At 44.0% G+C, this 27,160-nt stretch overlaps 1 long non-coding RNA gene across 1 annotated transcript in view; it reads left to right on the top strand.

Annotated features, from left to right (window-relative positions):
* The first annotated feature begins 597 nt into the window (after window positions 1–597).
* Window positions 598–27,160, top strand: part of LOC142830044 (uncharacterized) — a 61,917-nt gene continuing 35,354 nt past the window's right edge. Inside the window, exon 1 of the long non-coding RNA XR_016349786.1 lies at window positions 598–737. This is a non-coding gene — a long non-coding RNA (uncharacterized LOC142830044). The remainder of the gene's footprint in view (window positions 738–27,160) is intronic.

The following is a 27,160-nucleotide window of genomic DNA, read 5'->3' as shown; positions in this document are numbered from 1 at the left end:
GGGAGGGCTCCAGCTGGGGTATGGGCTCTGGGGTGAGGCTGGAGATGAGGAATTTGGAATGTGAACAGGACTGGGGCAATGGTTTGGGGTAAATGAATGGTGAGGGCTTTTACTGGGGATGTGGATTCTGAAGGGGACCAGGAATGAGGGGCTTGAGATGCAGGAGGGGGATCAGGGCTTGGGCAAGGAATTGAGGAAAGTGAATGGAGTCGAGGTGCAGGATCTGGATGGTGCTTACCTCAGGCACCTCTCAGGAAGCAGTGACCTATACCTATGGTTCCTAGGAGCAGGGGCATCCCAGGAGACCCTGTGCATTACTCCCCAGCACCGACTCCTCAGCTGCCATTGTCCAGAAACTGCAGTCCTTGAGAACTTAGGGGGAGGAGCTTGGGGACAGCTCTCAGAGACTCCTTGGCCAATGCTGCTCCTTGAAACTGCTGGGACATGTCACAACTTCCTGGGAGGCACCCGAAGTGAGCTCTGCATTTCCCCTCCGCGCCCCTCCCCCCCCCCCGCATGTCCTAACCTGTTCAGGGCTGATTAGATTTTTAATGGCAGTGCTGATCTGAGCATGGTCCCTCTTTTTCAACTAGGTGCTCCAGTTGAAAACCGGATGTCGGGCAACCATAGTTGTATCCTGGTGATTATCCAAGCTCCAGTGAGGTGGGACCAAGCCAACCCCAGGCTACTTATTGGAACCCAGGAGAGCCCATCAGACTAACCTAAATGTCTTACAGGTATATTGTATTGCAACCCTCCCCCCTCTTCCCGTGCCAGTCAGGGCTGTTCCCCACAATGGCACTCCAAGTGTAGAGGGCAGGGGCCTACAAGAAACCTTAAATACCATGCCTCTATAGGCTTCTGAGTAAGAGCTCCCCAAGGTCACAGATTCCTGGCTTTGGAAGGTAGCTGCCACCATCAAGCTCTTTTGTCACAAGGGAGCTTGAAAAAAGAAACCAAGTACAATTCAGTCTAGGCAGGCACCTGCACAGACCTCCTGTTAACTTCCGGGACACAAGAATCAAATCACCTTGTAAAATCACCTTTTCTTTAAAAAAAACAAACTTTGGTTACTAGCAGTTACAGGGCAACTAAACAAAGAGCAGATTAAAAGACAGAGGGGGGAAAATGATATCTCTGAGCACAGCTTGAGGTATAGTGAATGGGGGGGAGGGAGAACTTTCACACACAAGTTTTACCAAACAGTACAATGAAGTAAAATAACCTGATCATGAATAAATATACACTTTCCCTTTACTCACGATCTGTACTGATCTGTTCCTCAAGGCCCAGTCCATTTCCATGCAAACATTTCTTATAGGCATCTCATTGATTATTTCATGTTCCTCCAGCTGCTAACTTAGAACTCTCTCAAAAAGAAAGGGCAGCAGGATTTAAATTTTAGCACTGTATCCCATTGGTTCTTCTGAGCCCCTACCAACTCCCTTAGCTACCTGAGTTTAATCCTTTAGTCACCGAGTGCTGGCCAGCACTCATCCTATCCATCACACCCCCAGGTAGAGGGTTGGGAAGGTGGGGTTGCAATAGAACAGTATCTGTAAGAAATTTGTGTGTGTGTGTGGAGGCTCAGGGCAGAGGGCAGTTGTGCGTGCGTGTGGGGAGCAGGGGTTGTGAGGGATCAGGGTAAGAGGCTAGAGGTTGTGAGGGGTGCAGGGGTCCAGGCAAATGGTTGGGAGTTGAGGGACTCAGGGGTACAAGCATCAAGGCAGGGGTGGGGAAGTGGCCCGGGCGGGGAGGGGCAGCTCAGAGCGGGGGTATGGGGGTTCAGGAGGCAGGGCAGGGGATTGTGAGGGCAGGGCTGTGTATGGGAAGCTCAGGTCTAGGGGTGCAGCCACCATGCTTGCCCAGCCACTCGATCACTAGGGCAGTGGGAACTGTGCTTGCCCAACCACTGAATCACTGGGAGGGCACGGACCAAACTGCCTAGCCACCTGAGCACCAGAAGTATACCCTGGATGCACTGTGGTCACCCTGGATGTGCTGTGGTCACACTTCCCAGAGTGCTGGCAGCATCCAGAACTCCACCCCCAGTCTCTTACAGGTATGCCACACAGGGGCGCACCAGCTTACTTTCACCTTTGCTGAGCCCCAAAGAAGGGGGCACAAACTTGAGGAGTCCAACAGAACCCAAGAGGTTTTCTGTGATCATATTTTGAACATCTGCACGTTCTTCTGTAATTTGTTGTACTGACTGGGGTGAATGGCACTCCACTTGTGGGCAGTTCAGAAGCATGACACTATGTACATTTCCCCTCAGATTCAACAGCCTCTTTGGAGGTAGGTTGGGCCTCAGTGAGGAGGGTGTTGTAGGAATCTGTAGGGGAGAGAGAGTATATCTGGGAAGAGAGGAAATAGCTGAGATGATCTGGTTGAACAATTTGCCCCATATGCAATTCATTTGCTCTGACCACTTCTTTTCAACCCTCCTGAATTCCAGCTTGTAAATATTCTCCTTTCCTTGAAAGACAGAATGTCTCTTGTCACTTGATAGTGTCATTGCTGAACAGCGAATGTATACAATGCATGGTATTAGCACCAAAAATTATTTGAATCACTAATCCTATTAAAAGCTACCTTCAAACAGTTTAAGGTAATCTTTGTACATTTCAACGGTTCCATATTCCTGCCTTTAATACCACAAGTTTTGTAAACCCGAATGGCCAGGCTCAGCATAATAAAAGTGGTATAAACATAAAACAGTGAAGCAGTTGTGATTTCCATTTGACAATCTCTTCTGGCAAATTTGAGCTCAGATAGCCCTGAAAACAGTCAGATGCACGCTGACTGTGACTTGTCTGATCACGACAAATGAATGGATTTTATTCCCCTTCATCTCCCTTTTATCTGAAGCTCTGTTTAGTTCTGCTGATTACTGGTTAGCCCTCTCAGCAGTAGTATTTTTCATAATAGATTTATTTAGCATCTGTTGCTGTGTGTACACACCGAGACTGGTGATTAGGAACTCATTGGATGACAATACACCATGTCATTATCTAATGAAATTAGTGTGGGTTGAAAGATCTGTGACTATTTTCATAATACCAAGACATTATCAAAATTTGCAGAGCCAGGGTGTTATGAATTGATTGAAGTCAATATTTGTAGGACTGTGAGGAGAGAGTAATTCCTCAGAAATTAGTGATGGAACATGATCTTGTAGCATTCTTTCCTGCAGCTAGGGGATGCTGTGAGTCACAGACCTGATGTATAACTTAGACAATAGACCTTTCCCAAAACAATTCCTACAGCAGATCTTTTAGAATGACATTCCCATCTTGATTTTAAACATATCAGTGATGAACACTCTACCATGACCTTTGGTAAACTACTCCAATAGCTAATTACCATAACTGCCTTATTTCCAGTCTGAATATGTTCAACTTTCAGGCATTGAATCCTGTTATCTCTTTCTCTGGTACTGGAGAGCCCATTATTAAATATTTAGTTCCCACGTATGTACTTACAAATCATATCTTCCCTTAATGTTCCTACTCAAGATTCCCCTGTTTATGCATCTCAAAACTACATTAGGTTTTTGGGGTTTTTTATTGACCACAGCATTACATTAGGAGCTCATGTTTGGCTGATTATCCACCACAACCCAGAATTGCTTTTAGAGTCCATGCTTCCCATGATAGACTCTTCCATCCTTTGAGTATGGCCTATTCTTTGTTCCCAGATGTACACATTTACATGTAACCCTATTAAAATATGTATTGTTCGTTTGCACCCAGTCCACCAAGCAATCCAGATCCCCTGAATCATTGACCTGTGCTCTTCATTATTTACCCCTCCCCCAATGTTTGTGTCATATGCAAACTTGATCAGTGAGGATTATTTCTTGGAGATCACTGATGAAAAATGTTCAGTGGTGAAGATCCCAGAACCAATCCTTCTGGGCTAGTACTAGAAACATGTCAGTCCATGATGTTTCTGCACTTTCGGTTACATTTTGTGAATTATCAGTTAGCCAGGTTTTAATCCATTGAATGTGTGCCAAGTTAATTTTATATCACTCTAGATTTTGTAATCAAAATGGTGTGCGGTAGTATGTCACAAACATTCCAGAAGTCTAAGTGGTATATTACGTCAATACTATCACATTTATCAACCAAATTTGTAATATCATAATAAGCAAGATATTGAGAGTTTGACAAGATCTATTTACCATAAACCTATTTTCTTGACAGATATTTGTGACAGGCTTATAATTATCTGGGTCATTCTATTTACCCTTTTAAAGAAGTCACAACGTTGGCTTTCTTCCAGTTGTCTGGAACTTCCCCAATGCTCCAAGACTTATTGAAAATCATCGTTAACATTCTAAGAAAGAACTACCCTGTGTTGGCTGCAATACTTAATAGCTGACAATTTCTTAACTCAATGTTTAGAAAGTCTAAGGATGCTTAAGTACTGGCCTCAGCGTGTATTACTCAAATTGAAGTACCCCAAGATTATTCAGGTTCCCCCCCTTACACAATATATGCTGATAAGGAGGTAGCCAATTTATACCCTAGTGTAAGTTGGTGGTCTGTAGCAGACATCAACTAATCACCCCAATGGCACCTCCAAGCGGGAACCCAACTGGAACTGGGGTACCACTGAGCCATCCAGACCTCCTAGCCTCATATCCCTTTAACACTGTGCTGCTGTGACAAGTTGGAAATCTGTCTCTAGCCTTTCCCTTCACCAGCACACAACCAGGTAGGGACACACCTAACTGCAGATACATGCAGGTGATGTGATCAGCACTGCATTGGAAGGTTCCAGATTGGGAGCTTCCCAGCTACTAAGCAGATCATCTAGCAAATGCACAAAAATGCAAACTAAGCTTAATATTCTAAATAGACTGGATAGTAATAGCAGATCCTATCCAATCTTATAAGCAGGCTGCAGATTCTTAAGGGGTATAGCTTGGCAGACACAGGTGTTCCATTTGCAGGCTAAAAATCTCTTTAGCCTGGGCCCAGTACCCCCGTCCCCAGCACACCCACTTCAGTCTTTTTTTCCTCAGATGTTTCCATGAGTCTCTTTGGGTGGGGAGTCAGTGAAGAACCATGAAGTTGACACCTTTTTCTCCCTTACGTAGCTTTTGCATATGGCAACAGCCCTTTGTTTTAAAGCTTGGTTCACATGCTAGTTAAGGGAATAATTCTGATATTCCAAGATGGAGTCCAGCACCATGTGATCTGGTCATGTGTGCCTGTAGTATCCCAGCGACCGTTACTTCAAGGCTGTCTGCAGTATTCTCAAAGCTTCCCCCCCTCCCAGTGTAAGAGAAGCTTCTTCTAAGGCCTATTGTTTTCTCTAAATGGTGCTTCCACACCCAGCTTTTCAAAATGAAAGCATCTTGTGTAATGGGTGCTTCCCCAGGTGAAAACATTTGAAATACAGATGGATATGTGATGTGCCCACTTTTACAGAACTATGTTATTTAATAGGAATATGCCTAACTTGAATATGCTTTTTTGTAAAATGTGGCATGTAATCTATCATTGGAAAGCTTCTGAATGTGTATATTCTATTTGCATGCATATACCATTTCTGTATTTGTTAGATATATGAAGTATAAACGTGTATACATATAGGGCACATCTATGCTACACAGAAGATCAACACTGCCACAGTCAATATTCTAGGGTTCAATTGAGCAGGTGTAGTATAGATCTATTAGATCCAACTCAAAGGGTACCCCCATCAGTGCCAGTACTCCTGCTCCTCATGAGGAGCAGAAGGGAAGCTGACAGGAACTTATCTTTCTTTGACCTTCCCATGTAGTATAGAACAGGCCCTAGAGGTGCTAATGAAAGCCAACAGTAGTACTCAAAGAACATAATGGCCTAGTACTCAAAACAATGATCTGTAAATAGTTTTGTTCTTCCTGTAAGTCGGTCAAGACACATGCTCAGATTGCTGGAACCCATGTGGATGTGAAATTTTTCCTCTGGAGAGTGAACGGACTGAAACTGAACATAAAGGAGTCTTACCTTCACAAAATCTATTTATAGGCAAGGAACTAAATAATAACAGAGTTGGCTATTGCCAGACATGACAATACTCCTGCTTACCACTGAGATGACTACTGGAAACATCTCAGACCGAGCAGGGGAAAGGATTAAACCTGAACTAGGAGACTGTCAAGCTTGTAAATAAAAATAGGGTAAGAAAATTGTGTGTAACAAGTTTCCTGGAGCATGAAGTGTAGCTGGTGTGCTTTGTGTTTAGCTTAATTTATTTTGATCTGTCTGTTATCACTTGCAACAACTGGACCCCTAATTCTCTAATAAATTCACTTTTATCATTGAACCCAGTACGGGCAGGGAGAGCAACAGGTGTGCATCTCTCCTCCATTGATAAAGGGGGCCAATAACATCTGAACATGCTCTGTGTAAAACTTTTATGCAGCATAAGATGGATTTTTCAGGGGGTTCTGGTCCCATTGGGGCTGTGAACCTAGGTGCTATATCAAGTTATTGTGATTGATCATTCCCCAAGCTGCGCTGCTCTGTGTCTATATTGCTTTGCTATGGGCTCTGAACAGAGGTTCTAGCTCAGCAGAAAAGGGTGGGTGGGGGGGGGGGGGGGCCCAGAGGACAGACAAGAGGGCTCAGTGGTCTGATCATCCCATCAGGTGACAGTCACAGAGATCCCCTTGAGACTGAACCTATCACAGCTTAATCAATATTCCTAACTTCAGATACAAAAATGATACACGCATGTAAATAAGTTCATCACATTTAGCAAACCATAATCTCTCCAATGTCATCTCAGATGACCTATCTTTCAGCAAATACATCACAACTATGTCATTATCATTATATGGGGTGCAGTGTCACAAGCCCTCTTTTTTTTTCTGGTAGGGTGTTGATGCATAAGCATTCAAGAAAGTTTTATTCTGAGTTACCAGTGACTTAGAAACAAGATACTGTAATTTTTGACATTGTGTCATTTCCCCTTTTGCCTAAATAGGATATAGGTAGCCATTGATTTTTAACACTTCTTCTGTTCATGTTACTTGAATAGGAGGAATAAGGGATCTTGCGGAAAAGGGTTTATTTTCCGCAAGATCTCGTCTAGACTGGCGCTTTTCTCCGGCAAAACCCCGAGCCGGAAAAAAGTGGCAGCCATGTTCATGCAAATGCCGTGGGGAATATTTAAATCCCCCGCGGCATTTGCAATTCCGACTGGTCTCATTAGCATCCCTTTTCCAGAAAAGGGTGCCAATGTAGACACAGCCCTTGTGCTTGTATCTTCCCTTTTTTTACTCTTCCCATTAGCTATTAGCATAACTTTCTCCTTTAGGTAGCCTGCCTATGAGGAGATTGGGCTGCCTTCTGCCGTGGATGCCATCCAACCTATGCAGTCCCTTCTACCCATAGAGTGTGGATTGATGTATCGCAAACCGAACCTTGAATCAGTTTAACAGTGCTAAGACCGAAGCTTTTCCAGGGAGACAGATGATCCCAAATTCCAGTATCAACTCCCACGCATATGGGACTGGCAAGTAGATTAGTGTTAATGGCAATCACTGATAAAAGTGGCTGCTTACAATGCCCCTTCTACACACCCACCAGTAGGCCATCTGAGCATGTGTCCCCCACAATAGGCAACTCTCCACTGCAAACACACTCAAATGCAGTTCAAAGACAACAGTAGCTAAAGACTAGTTTTCATTAAAACCGATCTCTGCTAAATTAAAAGTAGACAGCAGGAAAAATCCTGATGGCATGAAGATCTCGGGGATACAGGCAGTCCCCGAGTTACGTGGATCCAACTTACATCGGATCCGCAGTTACGAACAGGGACCTCTCCCTGGTCTCCAGCAGACCAGGGAGAGGAAGAAAAGCAGCAGAACACGCGGGCAGCGGACAGCCCAGACGGGCAGCCCAGCCCAGACAGTTCCGCCGCTTTGCTCTGCTTTGCTCTACAGACCAGGGGGACGGGGAGCAAAGCAGAGCAAAGCCTCGGAGCACGCGGGCAGCGCAGACGCATCTGGGCTGCCCGCGTGTTCCGCCGCTTTGCTCCCCGTCCCCCTGGTCTGCAGACCAGGGGGATGGGGAGCAAAGCAGAGCAAAGCCGCGGAGCCCGAGGGCAGCAGGACAGCCACAGCGCGTCTGGGCTGTCCCGCTGCCCCCATGGTCTGCGGCTTTGCTCCGGACGCCTGTGGTACAGCAGCTGGGGTGCTGCCGGTTGGTCCCGTAGCGCCGCTCTGGGCGCTACTGGACCAACCCGGCAGCACCCCAGCTGCTCTGCCCCAGGCATCCCCAAGTCAGCTGCTGCTGAAACTGACCAGTGGCTGACTACAGGAAGCCTTTGCCCCGGGCTTCCTGGAATCAGCCACTGATCAGTTTCAGCAGCAGCTGACTTGGGGACGCTTGGGGTTCTTAAGTTGATTCTGTATGTAAGTCGGAACTGGCGGTCAGATTCAGCCGCTGCTGAAACTGACCGCCAGTTCCGACTTACATACAGATTCAACTTAAGAACAAACCTACAGTCCCTATCTTGTACGTAACCCGGGGACTGCCTGTATCTACAGCTTGAATAAAATCAGGAGGATGGTGTAAAATTATGGCAGTGTGTAATAGTCCTAGTGCCAACACTGGGGGAAGACACAGGCATTTTGCATTATATGTAGTTTTTTAACATAGCTATTTGTGAAGTAAAACTGTTTCCTGCTTTTGAATGATTGATTTACATTTATTACAGCAGCGGTTCTGCAGGTCAGCATCAGGCAGATTGCTTTTTCCCTGCAGGGGGCTGGTAATTATTATATTATCAAAACACTTTTTAAAATGTATTCTATCCTGTAAGCAAGAAATACAGCTAAGCCTCAAGAGAAAAACTCAATTATTTTGACAGTATTTCCTTGTGCTGTGCAATATGCTTATTTTTAATTCTTGAAAGAATGGGGGGAGAACTCATGATAAACTTAAAACAAAATACAGAAACAACTCCTGGCACTCAATGTAGCTTCCCATCTCAGACTTCTGCACTGTCTTTCCTACAGTCTTCCTAGGGACACCCTCAGGATATGTCTTCCCTCCCCCAAAATCCCACTGGTTTCTCCTCTGGTGTGTCCCTGAAAGGCTCTCAGCCCACTGCAAGCCTTTGATCTTTAACCTCTTTCCCAACAGCCCCTTTTGCTTTGACCAAGATTCACGGCCGCCTGTGATCTCCCCTACCACTATCCAAAGGTCTCTTTAAATGGCTACTGGCATAACCACCTCCTGATAGGCTCCCAGGATTACTCCTTCTCCTTCTTCACTCTGTCATCTTCTCTAAGCCTCAAGGTTTCTAGAAAACAACTTTAACATCCTCAAGGTGCACACGCATCATGTGCTGAAGGAGCTCTGTTGGGCCCTCATTATTGCAAATTGGATGCTATTTGTATTTAGTATATTAGTATTCCTGAAATATTCAAGTTGTCAGAGGTGAATGCTATGAGATTTGAATTCTGATTTCATCCCCTCATTCCTTTCTTGCTTTCTCACCTCACCTCTTTTTCTCACTTACCTTGAGTCATTTTCAGTGGTTGTGACAGGGAGACGTGGCAGTTGATTACATATCCTGTTACATTTAAAGGAGACATTTCATTCAACCATGTAAAACGCATGTCAAGCGAGTACAGAAAGGACGTGTGGAGAAATCAGTTTTTGCATCACTGTATTATATTAACAGTAAAACAACTTAGTGGCATCCTCTACTGGACCACATATTTTACCATTTATTAAATCATGTTCTAAAACAGTGTTTGTGTGGACTTTAATCTTTGAAAGAAATTGGATTTTATTTCTTTTTAAAAGACTTGCTCTGTAGAACTTTTGGATAAAGTTACTTTTCATTTTCTTTATCTTCTCTTCGGGCCACTTGCATGTATTCTTGCTGTCCACTATTTTGATTTTTAATGACACACTCACACAATACATGAGGATTATAAATGAGGATTCTGCACCTGAAAGACACAGCTAATAATCCTGGATTTGTTTTACATACAAAGGTTCGTAAGGTCTTTTTGGTAACTGTAAGTCATTGTTAAAACATGGGTGTCAGTAACCCCAGGGCACTAATATGACTATGCCAACATTAGTGAGAACTGCTGCTTAGTCAGATATTTGGACGAAAAAGCAATGGAGAATAAAAGGCTTTGGATAATGAGAAGTAGCTCCAATGGCTCAGTCCTGTGTCATGCTTCAGTGTCACTCCCATTAGCTCTATTAGATGTTAAAGACACTTAGCCCCACAGGATCAGACTCTTAACTGTTGTTGCTCTGTTCTCCTTTGAATTTGTTTTTGCATTTTTGTCACAAACTAATTGTTCTGGTGAATGGTTGACTTTAAATGTATAAAGAATGATGTGTGCTATATTTATACTGTGTCCTCAGCTCCCATTAGCCTATGTAAAAATCTGAAGACTTAGAAGAAGCTACATTCAGGGAAAATTAAGAGAAGCCACGTGACTCAAGCTCTTTATATTGCAACTAGAAGATTTACCCAGCATTGCTGAGAGAGGACTAACCCAGCCCTTTTCTTACCGCAGCACCCTGGTGCAGATCAAAAGCACCTCTTTGTGCTGCATGCACAGATGGAGGAGAGGTGCATGTCTCCCAGCTGGGGCAGTTCCAGGGTCATCTGCTCCCTGCAATCCCCAGCCAGAGTGAGAAATCTAGCAAACTGCACTTTCCCCTGATTTCCCCAACCAAGAACAACTAGCAATGTTCCCATTTAAATTGGGGAAGGGGGAAGCTTTATCCCCCCCCACTCCCTCCCTGGAGGGTGGCAGGTTTGGGGCTGGGGCAATCTGGAATGGGGGATGCACCCCCCAGCCAGCCCCTTTCTCTTGCCTGGTAATTCTGTCTCTCTTCTGTGTGGTTTTAGGAGAAGCAAACCTATTCCAGGAACATCTCATTTTCCTGGCACAACCAAACCATTATGTTACTTTCAGTTATAAGAGGAAGTCGTATACCGAATGTGGTAGTTCTAGCTCTTCCCACTTAGGACAAGTTCTTAGACAGACAAACATTCTTCAAATACATGGTGGTGTGTGTGTGACAGAGAGAAGACAGAGTGCGTGCCAGTTGGTTAAACTGCGGGTCAGACAGCTGAGTTGTTTCCTCATTCTACTCTGGGAATCCACAAACATAGATTCCTGCCCACGAAATACACATGCACCCTTAAATCCTAGTAGAGCCAACTTTAGGTTACTTCTTTGTGCTCTGTTGTTTAGGACTAAGGGAACTGAAACACAATAGTTGTGTCTAGACTGGCAAGTTTTTCCGCAAAAGCAGGTGCTTTTGCAGAAAAACTTGCCAGCTGTCTACACTGGCCGCTTGAATTTCCGCAAGAACACTGACGATCTCATGTAAGAAATCAGTGCTTCTTGCGGAAATACTATGCTGCTCCCGTTCGGGCAAAAGTCCTTTTGCGCAAAAGCTTTTGCACAAAAGGGCCAGTGTAGACAGCTCAGATTTATTTTGTGCAAAAAAGCCCCGATCGCGAAAATGGCGATCGGGGCTTTTAACAGAAAAGAGCGTCTAGATTGGCACGGATGCTTTTCCACAAAAGCACTTTTTGCAGAAAAAGCATCCGTGCCAATCTAGACGCTATTTTCTGTTAAAAGCATTTGCGGAAAATCATGCCAGTCTAGATGTAGCCAATGTGTTGGCTCGTTGAAAGAGGCCTGAAGTAAGACTAGGGATTTTTCTTTAGGCCAGGTGCACTGTTGTGGAATCTCTTTGCAAAGAGTCACTAGACCAGTGGTGGCAGCACCATGATCAAGAACTTTACTGCTTCAGGGGGACAATAAGGGGGTAATCCCTAAAAAATGGATCAGGCAGAGAGGAGGTGAGAGAGATCTTACCTTTATGCTCCCCCCAGGATAAAATAGAATGGAAAACAGTCTAATTGACCACTTGGAAAGCACCCGTATGTAAGAGGAGGATAGCTAATACCCAACAGATGTTGAGAGTGAATGTAGTAAAAGGCTATGAGGCAGTATACTGAAGTTGGGACAAAGATTAAGCAAGGAACTGGTGCCATCAGAGACAGGAAGGAATGCTGCATGTAAGGGGCATGTCTTTCTCCTTTCCTATGAACACACTAACATAGGAGCACCAGAAGAACCATGCTGGTGTGTGTTGGGAAAATCTTCACTTTTGACTCCCCAAGACAGAGAAGAAAGCTTCAAGGTGATGGGTTCAGACCGTTGGTTGCCTTAGTCTTGACTAAATTTTAGGTATCTGATGCTTTTTCAACTCTCAGTAGTGTGAGGTCTTGGAAAACCAACTTATTTTCCTTAAAGGTGTCAATATTCCCCATCCCTGATCATGACCTGCTTTATTTTCTTCTTACATATTACACTAATGTATTTTAATAAGGACAACTGTGTTCTTCCACTTTCCTTGAATTTGAGCCCTCTTTTGGCTTAATGAATCATTATTTTTCTTTCAAGGTGTTAGCATATCACACATTTGTAAACCAGTCTGATTAAAAACAAACTAATGAAATACAAGATGTTCTGTTATGGTAGATGCCAGAGTCCTTCAAGAAAAATGTTTGATGCCAAACGAAAAAATATTGATAGAAATATGGCTCTTTTATATGAATCCTTTCAGTTTGTGCTGAGTTGTGATCACTTATGAGAACTGGAATGCTTTGACTGAAGGCAATAAACAAATTAATCTGTCAAAATGAAATTATACATGTAATTTTTTATATAGCACTTAGCACACTTTTGTTGCTATCTAAAGTAATAGATACAAAATACTTTTTTATATTTGTATGCTTTACCAATGCAATATTTCAAGTCTTCTTGCAATATTCACATTAGCCTTTGGACATTTTTACATCAAAGCAATTTAGATAACATTGGGATCAGTTACTCCAAGATATCTAGCATGCCTGCCAAAATCTTTTTCAGCAAGTAACATATATGCAGATGGTATCTGTACTGGAGAAAAACTTAACTGTTTAATAATAGAAATAAGGAAAATTCAGGTGCAAATTTTGGAAGACTCATCTTAATTTTTCTTGCTTGGGAGTATAACAACCTGCTTTTGTATGTGTGAAAGGATAGTCACACTTATAATTAGGTACTTGTGAGGTTGAATACTGAATTTCTGTTTTTTCTCATGCACAGATGCCACATAAATATTGCAGGTGTAGCTATGGAAACCCTTTGAAAGTTTGGCTTCTCATGCTCAAGTTTTAGATGGACTTCAACTATAACTCCAGATCTGAACATGCTTGTATTCTGTAGTATCTGAAATCCAAATTTTGTGGGTTGGGCTCACTCCTAGTAAAAAATCTTGTGTTACTTTTTAAGGGCCAAATTTAGACCCATGTGAAGTCGATGGAGTTGCATGTGCCTGACAGCAGCTATGTAGTTAGCCCGAACTGTTAAAGGCAAAATCTTTTAATCAGCATAAGCTGTGTCAACAGGAGACCCTAATATAATAATTTAATTAAGAAAGCTTAATATTGAATATATTTTACAGTTTATGGATGGCAAAAGTTGCACCCGCCATGTGAATATTCAAAGTGCTCTACTGAACAATACGGGTGACGTTTTGTAGAAGTTGTTATTGACTGATTATATTTTGTTTATGACCTTGTGTAGATGGAAAGTTATGTCAATATGAGCTAAGGCTTGAATTTAAATCACTATGGGTATGACTACACTACAGCACTAATTTGAACTAATTTAATTCGAATTAGTTTTTGGGTCTAGATGCACTAATTCGAATTAGCTTATTTCGAATTAACTAATTCGAATTAGCCTTTTGCTAATTTGAAATAGCACATCCACACTGATTGGACGCTGAGTCACATTTAAGGGCAGCTGAAAACCGGTTCTGGCAGGGCATCAGGTCAATAGTTGCTTTGTGTGGCTGCTGTCTGAGGCTATCTGAGGCTCGTGCTTAAAGGGCCCCCCCCCGGACAGCCGGTTCTCAGCTTTTCCACTTGCTTGCCTACCTCGCCAAGGGACAGCAAAGCGTTTTCCTCTCCGCTTGTCTGTGTCAGTGGTTCCCATTGGGGACGCCGCCACAGTTGGCCCCATGGAGCTAGAGCTTGCCCTGGGCATGCTGCTCCAGTTTTTGGACTTGCTGCTGCAAGCCTGCCAGAGGTGGCTGGAGGCTGCTGAGCACCATCTGGTGCATATCAGCCCCCTGCCTCTCCCCCTGGCCTCCCTAGGGGTTGTGGAGGAGCGGCAGCAGCGCACGGATGCCAGCATGCCCGGATGCCAGTGTGTCCTGCTGCATCTGGCGTCTGGACACTAGCAGCAACTGGTGGGACCGCATCATCCTGGAGCACTGGGGAGACCAACAGTGGACCCAGAACTTCAGATGAAGAAGGACACCTTCCTGGAGCTCTGTGAGTGGCTCGCCCGTGCTCTGCGGTGACGGGACACTTGCATGAGGCCCGCCATCCCCCTCCAGAAGCGTGTGGCCATCGCCCTGTGGAAGCTTTCCACGTCGGACAGCTACCGATCCGTCGGGAACCAGTTCGGCGTGGGGAAATCCACCGTTGGAGCAGTGCTCATACAGGTACGGCACCCACCAGCCACTGGGCCAGGGGGGAGGGAGGGCTGCAAGGAGGGGATGGGCCGCCCCAGGGAAAACGGGGGGGGGGGAGGAGAGGAGGTGAAAGTGCCCCGCACTTTCAGTCTGTCTCGGCCATACTACACACCGCCTGCAGAGGTTGCTTCTGGGAGTGGGGCGGCCGCTGGGGCTGGAGCAGGAGGAGGCAGGAACCTGTCCACCAAGGTCTGGAGGTGACCTCTGAGGGCACGGCTCTGCTCCTCCAAGCTCCGCTGCCACAGCCGCAGGTCCTCCTGGACCCAGTGGTCCTGGATGTGGAGCTGGTGCTCCAGTAGCCGCAGGTTCCGCCGCTGATAGTTTTACTATGCTGACTTCTAGTTGGTAGCATTCACTAATGCAATCTGAATCCAACAATGTTGTTTGTAGATATTGAAGGTGAACCCAACCCATCTATTTACCTGAATGTTCATTTTTGATTAACTTATGTTTCCAGGGAAGCCAAGCTCAGCAGCTTCCTGTGCCAAACAAGTTCTGAGTCCCTTTAAAGACATACAAGCTAGGAAATGGGACGGGACGGAAGGGGAGACTTCCTCCTCCAATTAACCTCTAGTTGTTTTGAGAGAGAGAGAGAGGCCTCTCCTACTTTGAGCTATCATTCTGAACTTTCCCAAAGCACAGTAATCTGTGTTTCATGTTTCTTTCCCTGGAAGCAGCATTCTCTGTCCGTTGTTGCCTCTTTTAAGTAACATCTAGGTTACTGGCCCTTGAAAGTGCCTTTTTCTTCCATGTCCCTCAGACGACTGCCCTGGCTGCATCCCTTCCCTTTGTCTGCATAGTCTGCTCTGCCTGATGGTAATATTCTCCCCTGCTCCTCCAGGCAAATAGCCTTGTTCATGGTGCATCTTCTCAGGCTACTTTTCCCCTTAGCTGCTCATCTCAGCACTGTGCATAGTTTCTGCAGCTCCTTGTGTCTTCCCCTGTTCAAACCACTGGATGACTTTGACCCAGCACCTGCTCTGCAGCTTTTCCTAAGTGGCTCCCCCAGGTTTCTCCCAGCCCCTTAGTTGCTTCCCCATTCACTGAACTGTTTAGTTTAGCTCTGAGCTTCATTCCCTAACTCTTCATTGGCTGTATCTCATGGCTTGCAGGATGTTTGTATTTTGCCTTGTTCTGGCCAGCTCTGCCTCTCCGACATTCCATTCTTGCCTTCCCATCTTGATTACAGAATCATAGAATCCTAGAACTGGAAGGGACCTCGAGAGGTCATCAAGTCCAGCTCCCTGCCTCACGGACCAAGCACCGTCTAGACCATCCCTGACAGGTGTCTGTCTAACCTGCTCTTAAATATCTCCAGTGATGGAGACTCCACAGCCTCCCTAAGCAACTTATTCCAGTGTTTAACCACCCTAACAGTTAGGAAGTTTTTCCTAATGTCCAACCTAAACCTCCCTTGCTGCAGTTTAAGCCCTTGTCCTATCCTGCGGCCAAGGAGAACAATTTCCCCTCTTCCTCTCAGTGACACCCTTTTAGATACCTGAAAAATGCTATCATGTCCCCTCTCTGTCTTCTCCTTTCCAAACTAAACAAGCCCAATTCTTTCAGTCTTCCCTCATAGCTCATGTTTCTTAGACCTTTAGCCACTTTTGTTGCTCTCCTCTGGACCTTTTCCAATTTCTCCACATCTTTCTTGAAATGCGGTGCCCAGAACTGGACACAATACTCCAACTGAGGCCTAATCAATGCAGAGTAGAGTGGAAGAATGACTTCTCATGCCTTGCTCACAACACACCTGTTAATGCATCTCAGAATCATGTTCAGTGTCACACTGGCTCATGTTTAACTTGTTGTCCACTGTGTCCTGTTGTCCATTGTCCCAAATCCTTTTCAGCAGTACTCCTTCCTAGATAATAATTTCCCATTCTGTATGTGTGAAACAGATTGTTCCTTCCTAAGCGGAGTACTTTGCATTTGTCCTCATTAAACTTCATCCTGTTTACCTCAGACCATTTATCTAGAGAGTCCAGATCATTTTCAATTTTGACCCTATCCTCCAATATGCCTAAGATAGTGCCATTGGGAAGGTGTAACCATCCTGCAATATGCATTTCCTGTTTATTGGATGGCACCAGAGAGAGCAGCCGTCATCTCAGGCGTGTGTGTGTGTGTGTGTGTGTGTGTGTGTGTGTGTGTGTGTGTGTGTGTGTGTAAATATGGACTGCAAGGATACGAATGCATGGTCCCCAATGGTCCCCTAAGTAAGCATGCTCTGCCCAGCTGGGGGAAGGCTGAGGCTGATTTTCCTCCCTCCATCAAGAGCAAGGTCCAGCTCTGGCCTCCCTCCCTGCCTTCCCCAGTCAGCCAGAGCATACTTACTTGGGGGGCCATGAAAGGGTGTATTCACACACTTTGCACCTCCCTGCCCCTGCATATGGACCTGCTATATCAAACATACACCTTTGGGTTATTTTGTCTTTTACATAGAAACATTCATCCCTTTCTTGTAAATTTTGATCCTCACACACATCCCGCATTTTCATGGGCCACACATTGAAACATGTCAATGGTTTTCCATTGTTGATTTTCTTTTATATGCCCAGGAATGATGATCGGTGGAATACATAAGTAATGGTTTTTGTTAGCTGGATTCCCATAGGTACCACTGGATCGATATCAAAAGTTAGGCTAGGGCACGGGTAGGGAACCTCAGGCTCAGGGGCTGGATGAAACCCCACTCCCCTGATCACCTGGATCTGGCTCCTGAGGCTCAGCCCTCCCACCCCCCACATTGGGGAACCCATCTGGCACAACAGCCCCGCCCTCACTGCCTCCCCATGGAGCTGGAGCACACAAAAACATCTATTAGGCCTGGCCCTCTTAAGCTCTGGTGTGCAAGGGGAATGTGAGGAGTGTCTTTCTCCTTCTCAGTCAGGGGCCACATCAGTGAGGTTGGTGGGTTTTTTGTTTGTGTGTGTTTTGTTTTTTTCCTTTTCACTTGTGTGCAGACCCAGACTACTTTTTTTGTGGGCCAGTGGCCTCCGACTCAAAAAAGGTTCCCCACCCTTGGGCTAGAGTGTACAGTAATTACATATGCTTGTAGACTCGTTCGATCTTTGTTTAAGATGAAATTTACCAATTTCCACCATGCCATTAATTGTCTATCTCCTTCTGTAACATTTTTCCCTCAAGAGTTTTCTTATTTCCAAAAGCAAACTTCCTTGCATACCTTCCTGGATTATTTGAATAATCAATTGCTGACTTATTTCCTTGGGCTGTGTACAGGCTAATGCTAGGGACACATTTTCTTGCATTGATCCCATAGTTCCTGCTAACAGTAACAAATCTTTCACCCTGCTGTAGCATTACTGGCAATAATTATCCCATTCCTAATTTTGAGAAGGAGGTACTGTTTGGCTTGCACGACTCTTCTGTTTCAGCGGTAACATAACTGCTTAGTCCTGACTCCCACTGCCCCAGGAGCTAACCCCCTTATCGACTAATAGAAATTCCAGCAACTACTCGATTAGCCTACTAACTGCAATTTAACATCCCTAACCTTTAAGAGCACAGTCAGGAAGCTGCTCTGTACTCCAACGTCAGTACGTTTTGCCCTGAGAGGGGAAATGAAACACCCTCTCTGTGCCCTTCCACTGCTGCCTTTGCATACTTGGCAGGTGGTTCACCCTCCTGTTAACTGTTATCCCTTTGTTCCTCCCTATGTGGGGACAAAACCCCTGTACAGGGGCTGGGAGTATCTTCCCCGCCCCCCCCCCCCGAGCCAAACCCCAGCTCTTACTGCCTCCCCCCACATACCTGATTTTTTTCCCCCCTCCAGCTCTTCTGCCTCACCCTAAAGTTACTTGACCCTCCCCTTCGGCTGGTTAATATCAGCACCCTGCCCATCCCCCTGTTGTGATTTGCCCCAAACCTGTTTTTAATGCTTGTAAAAGACCAGAAGCAGAATCTGAGTGAGTACAGTAACTCTTATTAAGCATGGTCAGTTCCAGTGCGTGTGCTCAATACATTCTAAGTAGCAAATTCTGACAAGCAGTTGCGTCTGTCGCTATAGCAGCATAGGGGAGGGGTTGACTTGCCTCCTCACATTTGGCAGACCATGGGGGATTCTGGTGGGGTGTTTTCGCACCTTTTGCACACCCCCTGCATATAATCCTGCATCTGAAGATAGTCTGTCTTCCTGACCTTCTATTAGACAGATTATTTGCCAAGACACCTTTGGTCCCTATCCTAGCCATCTAGGTCATTCCAGAGTGACAATAGAAGTAACCTAGTAAGAGCTCCTGGGATACTTACAACAGGAAAACTAAGAAAAAAAATCTGAAAATGTAAGGCAAAAGGAAAGGAGAGGTGCGTGTCATTTCTGTATTAGTAGATTTTCAAATTATACCAACTTTACTAAAATATTTAGTAGGCCTCTCCCACCCCCCTTTTCTGATCCCTACACACAAGGTTAGTAATTCAGAGCATTTGGACATTCAACATCTTCCTTTGGGTGTCTGTCTTCTCTCTCTCCTACCCCTGCACTCTCACTATTTCATACTGCATCAGTTACAATGCCAATACCAGCCTGTAGCTCAGTGGTAGAGTCAAGTGAGAGCCTGAACCATCTCCAGACCACAATGAATCATCTCTGCCCTTTAATCATATTACGGGAACCCACATTCAAAAGAGACACAGTAGATCCCTATTACGATAATATGTTTATGGCATAGTTACCCTTTCTTCATGCCAGTTTGTTCTCTTATTTTCATTACTAGAAAATTTAAACAGACAGTAATGTGATAGATAAAACTGATATAGCCCACAAAACATAAGCAGTTAAGTAAGTGACAATAATATTGATATTTAGAACACTTAATGAGCATACATAGTGAATTTGATGCCTCCTATTGTACCACAAATTCTCTTTAACTTCAAATGCTCGTGAAATGCTTTAAAATAAATAAATGCAATAAAATACATTTTTAAAATTGATATATAATTGATTTATTACCTTTTTACTGGTATTTAGGTAAGTTTTCCTGTGTTATGACGATCAATTTTGTAAACAACTTTAATAATTGTAATTGATCCTTTTTGCTTATGTTCTTAAGTTGTCCTAGTGTTGTTTACTTATGCAACTTCATTCATAGATGCCAGAAGGGCATTCATGGCCAAAGGGATCATGTAGTCTGACATCCTGTATTGCACAGGCCATAGAACTTCCCCAAGTAATTCCTAGGACAGATCTTTGAGGAAAAAAATAACCATTTTTCATTTAAAATGACCCTTGGCAAACTGTCCCAGTAGTAAGCTAGATTGAGCTCTTCAAGTCTATCATGTATGGTTTCTAATCCTTTAATCATTCTTGAAGCTCTCTGAACCCTCTTAATTTCATCAGTGTCTTTCTTGAATTGTGGGCATTGAAAGTGGACACAGCATTTCAACAGCAGTCACACCAAAGGCAAATAGGAGACAAATAATTTCTCAGCGCTTATTCAAGATCCACCTCTTTATGTATGTCAGACTCACATTAGCTCTTTTGGCCACGGTATCACATTGGGAGCTCATGTTATCCACGTGGCACGTTTCAGCAGTTACGTCTAAATTAATTTTTAAAATGTGTGGTGGTGTTGGAACAGAATCCTCAGTGCATGCTTTTCCAGGATTGTTTGTATTTCTGTGGTGAATGTGTCATTCAGTTTATACAGTTTGAAAAAGCATCTTGAGACCGGTTTTGAATTCTGGACGAAAGGGATGTTATGTTACATCCGCTCAGTTCCTGTAGCCCAGTTCTTTTCTTAAATCTCTTTTTACATGAGATCAGACTTGTCCTTGGTGTATCTCCACTGAAGTTGAGTGAGTTGCACTAAGGATAAATTTGACACATGATGTTGGAATAGTATCAGTAACACCTGCCCTCAATGCAAACTTGTCATTTTAAGGTGACAGAAAATTTCAAGGGTCTTAGTGACTAAGGCTGCATATTAGGAGTGGGATATTAGAAAAAATAAATTATCCATCTAGTTACATAAACTGGATGAGTGAAGTAGACCAGTTAAACTAAAATATGACTGTGCAGAAATGAGAGGAAAATCAAACAAGTAAATATTCCAGGGACAAAAGAGGTAAGCTGTCCTCATCTATTTTGCATGTTTTGGTTTGACAAATTGCTGCAGATATTTTACCATGTTTTACTTTGTATTTTTCAGAGCTTTCATTTAAGGTTCTTAAAGCACTGTAGAAAGATGAGGTTCCAAGCAGCATCATTCTACAGTTGGGGAAACTGAGGCAGAGAAAAACCTGAGTGATTGTCCATAGTTACAAAACAAGCCAATCAGTGTCAGAGTCCTTAATAGGTCCTATCTTCTGCATCAGGACTAAACAGCACTACACCTTTATCTTGAAAAATTTCCGGGGGGGGGGGAGAGGAGGGAATCACCAAAATGAGTATGTGTCATATATCTAAATAACAGATCCAATGGACACAGACAGAGGATGGGTGCATATCCCTTGGCTGGGGCAAATGTAGGTTAGGCCAGATGGGGGCCATAGAAGGACTACCTGGGCACATCTACACAGCAGAGCTAAACTCGAAATAAGCTATGCAACTTGAGCTATGCTAATTGCGTACCTCAAATTGAAATAGCTTATTTTGACTTTTGGTGCTGTCTGCACAGCAGTTATTTTGAGAGAGAGCACTCTTCCCCCAACTTCCCTTACTTCTTGTAGTCCTAGCTTCATTGTACTCTACAGAGTTTTTGCGCAAAATGCATGGAGCGTCCATCCACACCTCAAGCTCATTTTTGCGCAAGTAAAATGAAAGAACAGAGGGGGTTTTCCAGGGTAGGTATTCCTCCTCCTATGAGGAATAACTCCTTTTTGCACAAGAGGTCTTGCACAAAAAGGTGTGTGTGGACGGGGAACAGGAAGTTTTTGCACAAAAAGAGGCAATCGAAAAAAGCACAGGTGCCCTGGTGGCCATTCTGTAAAGAGCAATCAGAGTTTCCTTTCAAGAGAGCGTGAATGTAGTCTGGATGCGCTCTTTCACAAAAGCGCATCACTTCTTTGATGCGCTTTTGCAGTGTGGATGCACTTTTGCACAAGAAGCTTTTGCTGAAGATTTCTTCTGCAAAAAGCTTCCTGCGCAAGAAGCTTGTAAAGTAGACATAGCCTGAGGATTACAGGAGTTGGAGTAAGAAGTCCTCCAGCTCAACATCATTTTGACAAAGTCCACATCTACACTACAAGCAGTTATTTTGATAATGTTATTTCAGAATAACATTAGTTATTCTGAAATAATGCTACTGTGTAGATATAAACCTTGTCTCCTGACAGTTGCAGCTCAGGGACAGTTCCAAGTTGGGTGCCATGACTGGGAGAAGGGGGGGGGGATAATATATGCCTCCTCCTCTGGCCCTATCATGGAGCAGACACAGCTGTGGGGGGAAAGGTGCTCCCTCCCATGGCCCCAGCACAGAGCTGCCACAGCTAGGGGGAAAGGCACAATCCTTTGTGCCCATCTGTGTGCTGGGGCTGGCAAGCAGATGTAAATAGGTGCATTCTGTGCACCCATCCTGAGCTCTACTCTTCCTGAGACCACTCTGAGTCCTCTTTCAACATTTGCTCAGTTATGTCAGTTTTGAGGACTGTACTCGATTTGGTGATGGGTTTTTTTTCTATTTGATTTTTATGAGAAGCAATTCCATTCCAGGCATATCCCATTTTCCTGGCACAACCAACTCCTTACCTTGCTTTAAGTTTTGATAAGAGGAAGTGGTATACCAAATTTGGTGGTCATAGCTCTTAATGTTTAGGAGTTCTTGAACTAACAGACAAACACACAGAAAGACAGACAAACTCTCTAAAGGTTTGTCTACACTTCATTCCTCTTCCAAGAGAGGAATGCAAATTCAGCTGAATGACATTGCAAATGAAGCAGGGATTTGAATTTCCCATGATTCATTTGCCTAATCACATCCGGCTGCTATTTCGAAATACCCTATTTCGAAATAACCACGTCTAGACAGCATTTTTTATTTCGAAAGAAAACCCTCCTTTTCAAATAACCCTTAAACCTCATTTTATAAGGAGTAAGGGTTATTTCGAAAAAAAGGGTTTTCTTTCAAAATAACCACGTCTAGACAGAGTTTATTTCGAAATAGGGTATTTCGAAATAGCAGCTGGATGTGATTATGCAAATGAAGAGCAGGAAATTCAATCCCCGCTTCATTTGCAATTTTGCTCTGCTGAATTTGCATTCTTCTCTCGAAAGAGGAATGACGTGTAAACATACCCTAATATATGGTCGATGAGTTGTCCTCTTTAATGGATCATTCACCAGGCTACTCCTTTGTAACTATTGAAGGAATTTGTTTTAGCACTTAATATATTTACTGTAAAATAAATGTTGTTGTTTGTGATGTGCAATGTCTATGGTTTCCCCTATCTGCTTCTCCCTTAACAAAGAGTTTCTGGTCAATAGATTCTGGGAAATACCAAGATCAGCTACTGCCCATTTGAATCACAAAATTATTTCATAATTCTGTAATAACTGGTAGGAAAGAAACCATACAGTACATTGTACTGTAGATTATTCATGTGCAAATGAGGTCTGCTCATTTTACACTGACATTTGTACTTCATTTATGTTAGGAATACATTTTGTGATAAGTTCTACCTACTGAAAATGCTCAGGTTTGTGAAACCCACTGCTTATTTTCTGTATGTGGGTCAGCTGCATCTTTTTGATAAATGTGCTAATGACCACTACGTAGGGCACTTATATACCCCCGTTCCTTTTTCATAGTTCTGTGCATGCCTAAATAATTGATTCTCACTATATTCTTATTAGGTTAATAATAATGACTATCTTCATTCATAGAGATAAAGTGATTTACCAGTTAATCAGCAGCAAAACCGAGATTAGAATTCAAGATTTCCTATATCAAACCGTGAGTTATTTCCTCTGTCCTATAATGTCTCTCCCTCTGACCTGTTTAGACTTTTTTTTCTCCTGGCAGTTTTTATACTGCTTGAGTGAATGGCTTTGTGGTGCTTTTTCCTATCACCTATTTATATAAAGATTTTACTTTGAATTTTTTTTTGAACTATTGATGGTTCCTGTAACCAGTGGTGGATTTAGAGTTAGTCGGGTCCTGTGCTCAACTTCATTTTTGGGGGGTCCCTGGGGACCCAAACAAGAAAAAGAACATTCACTCTTCCTGTCCCTCCTATTTTTCATTCTCTTTTCTTCATCCTCCTATATCGAATATATAAAGGAGAATGTTTGTATGTTTGTGTGCTAATAACGTGACTACTATAAGAGCTACTGCATGGGATAACCTTTCCTCCAGGAGAAGGTTTTAAGGTAGTGTGGGAGGGAAGAGATGAGAGACCGACGCCTCCCCCCGGGGCTGCATGGAGCTTGGCAGTGTGGGGAGAAGCGGCTTCCCAGGGGAAGTGGTAGGGACAGTTGCTCACTAAGGCTGGCGGAGGGACAAGGAAGCAGAGGGAGGGTTTGGGCGCCGGCGGCAGGCTCATGGCTCCCTTCTCCCTCCCTCCCTCCCCTCAGGCTCCTCCCCTCAGTTATATCAACTGTCAACTTATCCATCAAAACTTATCCATTTATCGTTCAAAAAATGATAATGGACTACTGTTTTTCTAAATTTTGTTCCTCCACTTTCCCGAGCAATGCCGGGTAACTCCAGCTAGTTGTAAATAATAAGTAAATGAAAATAAAGTGAGGTTCCTTGATTGTTTTTGTAGTGTAACTTTTTTTTATAGATCTCTTGAAATTGCTGAGGGTCTCAGTGCACTACTTAATGATCTTTCCAAATATTATTTGTATCATTAGCTGACTATTGTAAAGTGCTCTGGATAAGAGCAATTTAGTAAAAACAAAACAAAGACAGCAAAAACCTTTCCTCCATCCATCTGAATGGAGTTCTTGGAGCACAGTTTGAGAATGTCTGGTCTAAGTGAGAGCTTGTATTTGCATTAAGCTAACGTGGAAAACATGTTTAAAAAAATTAAATGTATAGATGATGCATGAATGGAAAAATAAGTTAACTTCCTCTGAAGAAACTTACTCCATGTATTTACCTGAAAGTGGGGGGCTAGGGGCAGGGAGGGGCACAGTTCCATCGGCCACCTGACTGCCCTCCTGCCCCGGCTTCTCCATCCCCCAGCTGCTCTCCCCTTCACCCACAAGCAACCACCCCTTACCAGGTGGCAGCCAACCAGGGCTGGCTTGAGTGCTCTTCCCCCCCCCCCCCTGGAATGCAGCAAACCTTACAGCTGCAATAGGGCGTGCAGCGCCGGATTGCAGCTCTAAGGGGCACCGTGCGGCCGGGCGCTAGCCCCCTCCCTTTAATCCGGCCCTGCAGCCAACAGCAATGCAACATTATAGGGGCAGTAGAACTCAGGAGGAGAAGGCAGCACAGCCAGATGCCGGAGAGAGGTGATGCCTTCTCTCATCAGAGTGCAGCTTTTTCCTGCTAGCTGTGCAGCTTGTGGTTCCTCCATCTCCTGGCTGCACCCACCCTTGCCACAGGCAACTGCAGTCAGCCGCCCTTCCCACCCCGTGGGCTTCAGAGGAGCACGGAGTAGCCACATAGCCCTACAGCTGGAGAGAAGCAGCTTTCCCACTTCAGAGAGCAGCTTTTCTCCCGCCAGCTGTGTGGCTGCCCCATTCTCCTCTGAAGCCTTCCGGCCAGTGTTCATGCTGCTGGCCAGCTCCTGAAAAAATGAGGAGTATGGGTTCTTTTTTTCGAAAAAAAACCACATCTAGATTGCAGTTTCACTTTTGAAATACCCTTTTTCGAAACAGCAATTGGATGCAAATATGCAAATGAAGCATGGGATATTTAAATCTGTGCTTCATTTGCACTTTCAATTGGGCTCATTTACATTCCTCTTTCAACAGAGGGATGCAGTCTAGAGCCCTAAGACCAGGGGTGCCCTGTTAGCCTAGGCGAGATAGGCAGCTGCCTAGGGCACTGCTGGCCCGGGCGCCTGATGATGACATCACGGGGTGCCGCGGTGCCCTGTGATGACGTCATGGCCATTGACGGCCATACAGGCAGGGGCGCCAATTGTGCCACCCCACCTAGGGCACCAGCTGCTGCAGCCGGCCTTGGGCTGCTCCTGCCTAAGACAGACCTCACATCTGATTTGCCAGAATGACTTGGAGGGTGATATTTCTAAACCACAAGAATCCATGGTCAGGCCAAGAAGACTTTTGGCTTTGACCAGTCTCTCTATGCATCTGAAGGAGGCTTCTGGCAAGAAGTGCTGGAATGGGTCATCAACATCAACCTTAGATATCGAGCAACACAAGATATCTAGCAACACAAGTCGCTGTGGATTGTTAAAACACAAAGATAAACACGTGAGTGAGCGGAGAAATGCTGTGACCATGTATATTCATCTGCTCGTGTGTATTACCATTGTTTTTACCAACTTATACCATCGCATGAAGTAGTCCACCACTTGATTATTTTCGTGTTATTTTGGGGACGGTTGTGTTTGTCAAAAAAAAGTTCCCTAAAAAAAATCGTGCTATTGCAAAAATGTGTTAAGATGGCACGTGTTAAATGAGTAATTACTGTGGGTGTGTACATACATACATAATATTCTATAACAAGAATAATTATATAAAGAGACATAATACATACAACTATAAAAAAATTAAAGATTATCCAATTTTCAAAACTTAAAATCTAGAGAATTTAAAAGTAATATTGCCATTTTTAGTTCTCTCACTTAGCACCTTGGTAATTAGATATTTAAATAGCATTGCCTTTATATTTGTAGTATTCACCAAATATTCTATGGTAATTATGGAGAAGCAATAGAGAGGGTAGTGCAAATAATGGATATTTTTAGATAAAACTGGCAAGTTTAAAGGATGACCTCTGTATACAATACATATAGTCAACACAATTATTTGTCTTTCTAAAATGTTTTCTGTATCTTGCAGGCAGTATCTTTTTTTCGTTGTTTATCTCTGAATCCTATTTGACACTAAATGTCCCCCCTCACAGGTATAACCACATGATCTCCCACTTACATGAACAAGCATTTGCGAACTAAAACCAATAGGTGCTAAGCAGTGTTCCCTGTAAGATAAACGCTTGTGCAGCCACCCAGAAGAGATTCAAATGCCACCCAGCTGATTAGAAGAGCACCCACAGCACTAACAGCTGGTACCACGTGTTTCTATTGGTGGTGCACATAGGCACATGCCTCTGCACATAAAAATTAGAAGGGCTGCTGGTGCTAAGTATAATATATCTGTATAATATGCAGTAGCCCACTGGATCCCTTTGTGCCACTGTGTCAACTCCTCCGGGTGCACTAAGCTGCTCTTCCTGAATTCTTCACTGTCCAACGATCCTGCCTCAGGCTCACTGTTATCACTCTGACCTTTCTGAACTAGCCAGTGCCTGCCATTTCAATGTTCCTTCTAACCTGGAATTGATCATGACAAAAAAGAACCAGAAAATAAGGTTATAATAGACTGCTATTTTATTTTGCACCTTCTGATGCCCTTCTGATAGCTTTTCCTGCTGCAGTTTTGCCCTCTCTTTTCTCAGTATATAAAT

Source organism: Pelodiscus sinensis, chromosome 6 (assembly GCF_052426305.1).
Source record: "Pelodiscus sinensis isolate ZL-2025 chromosome 6, ASM5242630v1, whole genome shotgun sequence".
NCBI lineage: Eukaryota > Metazoa > Chordata > Testudines > Trionychidae > Pelodiscus > Pelodiscus sinensis.
The sequence above is the reverse complement of the archived record's forward strand: the minus strand, read 5'-3'. Positions and strand labels throughout refer to the sequence as shown.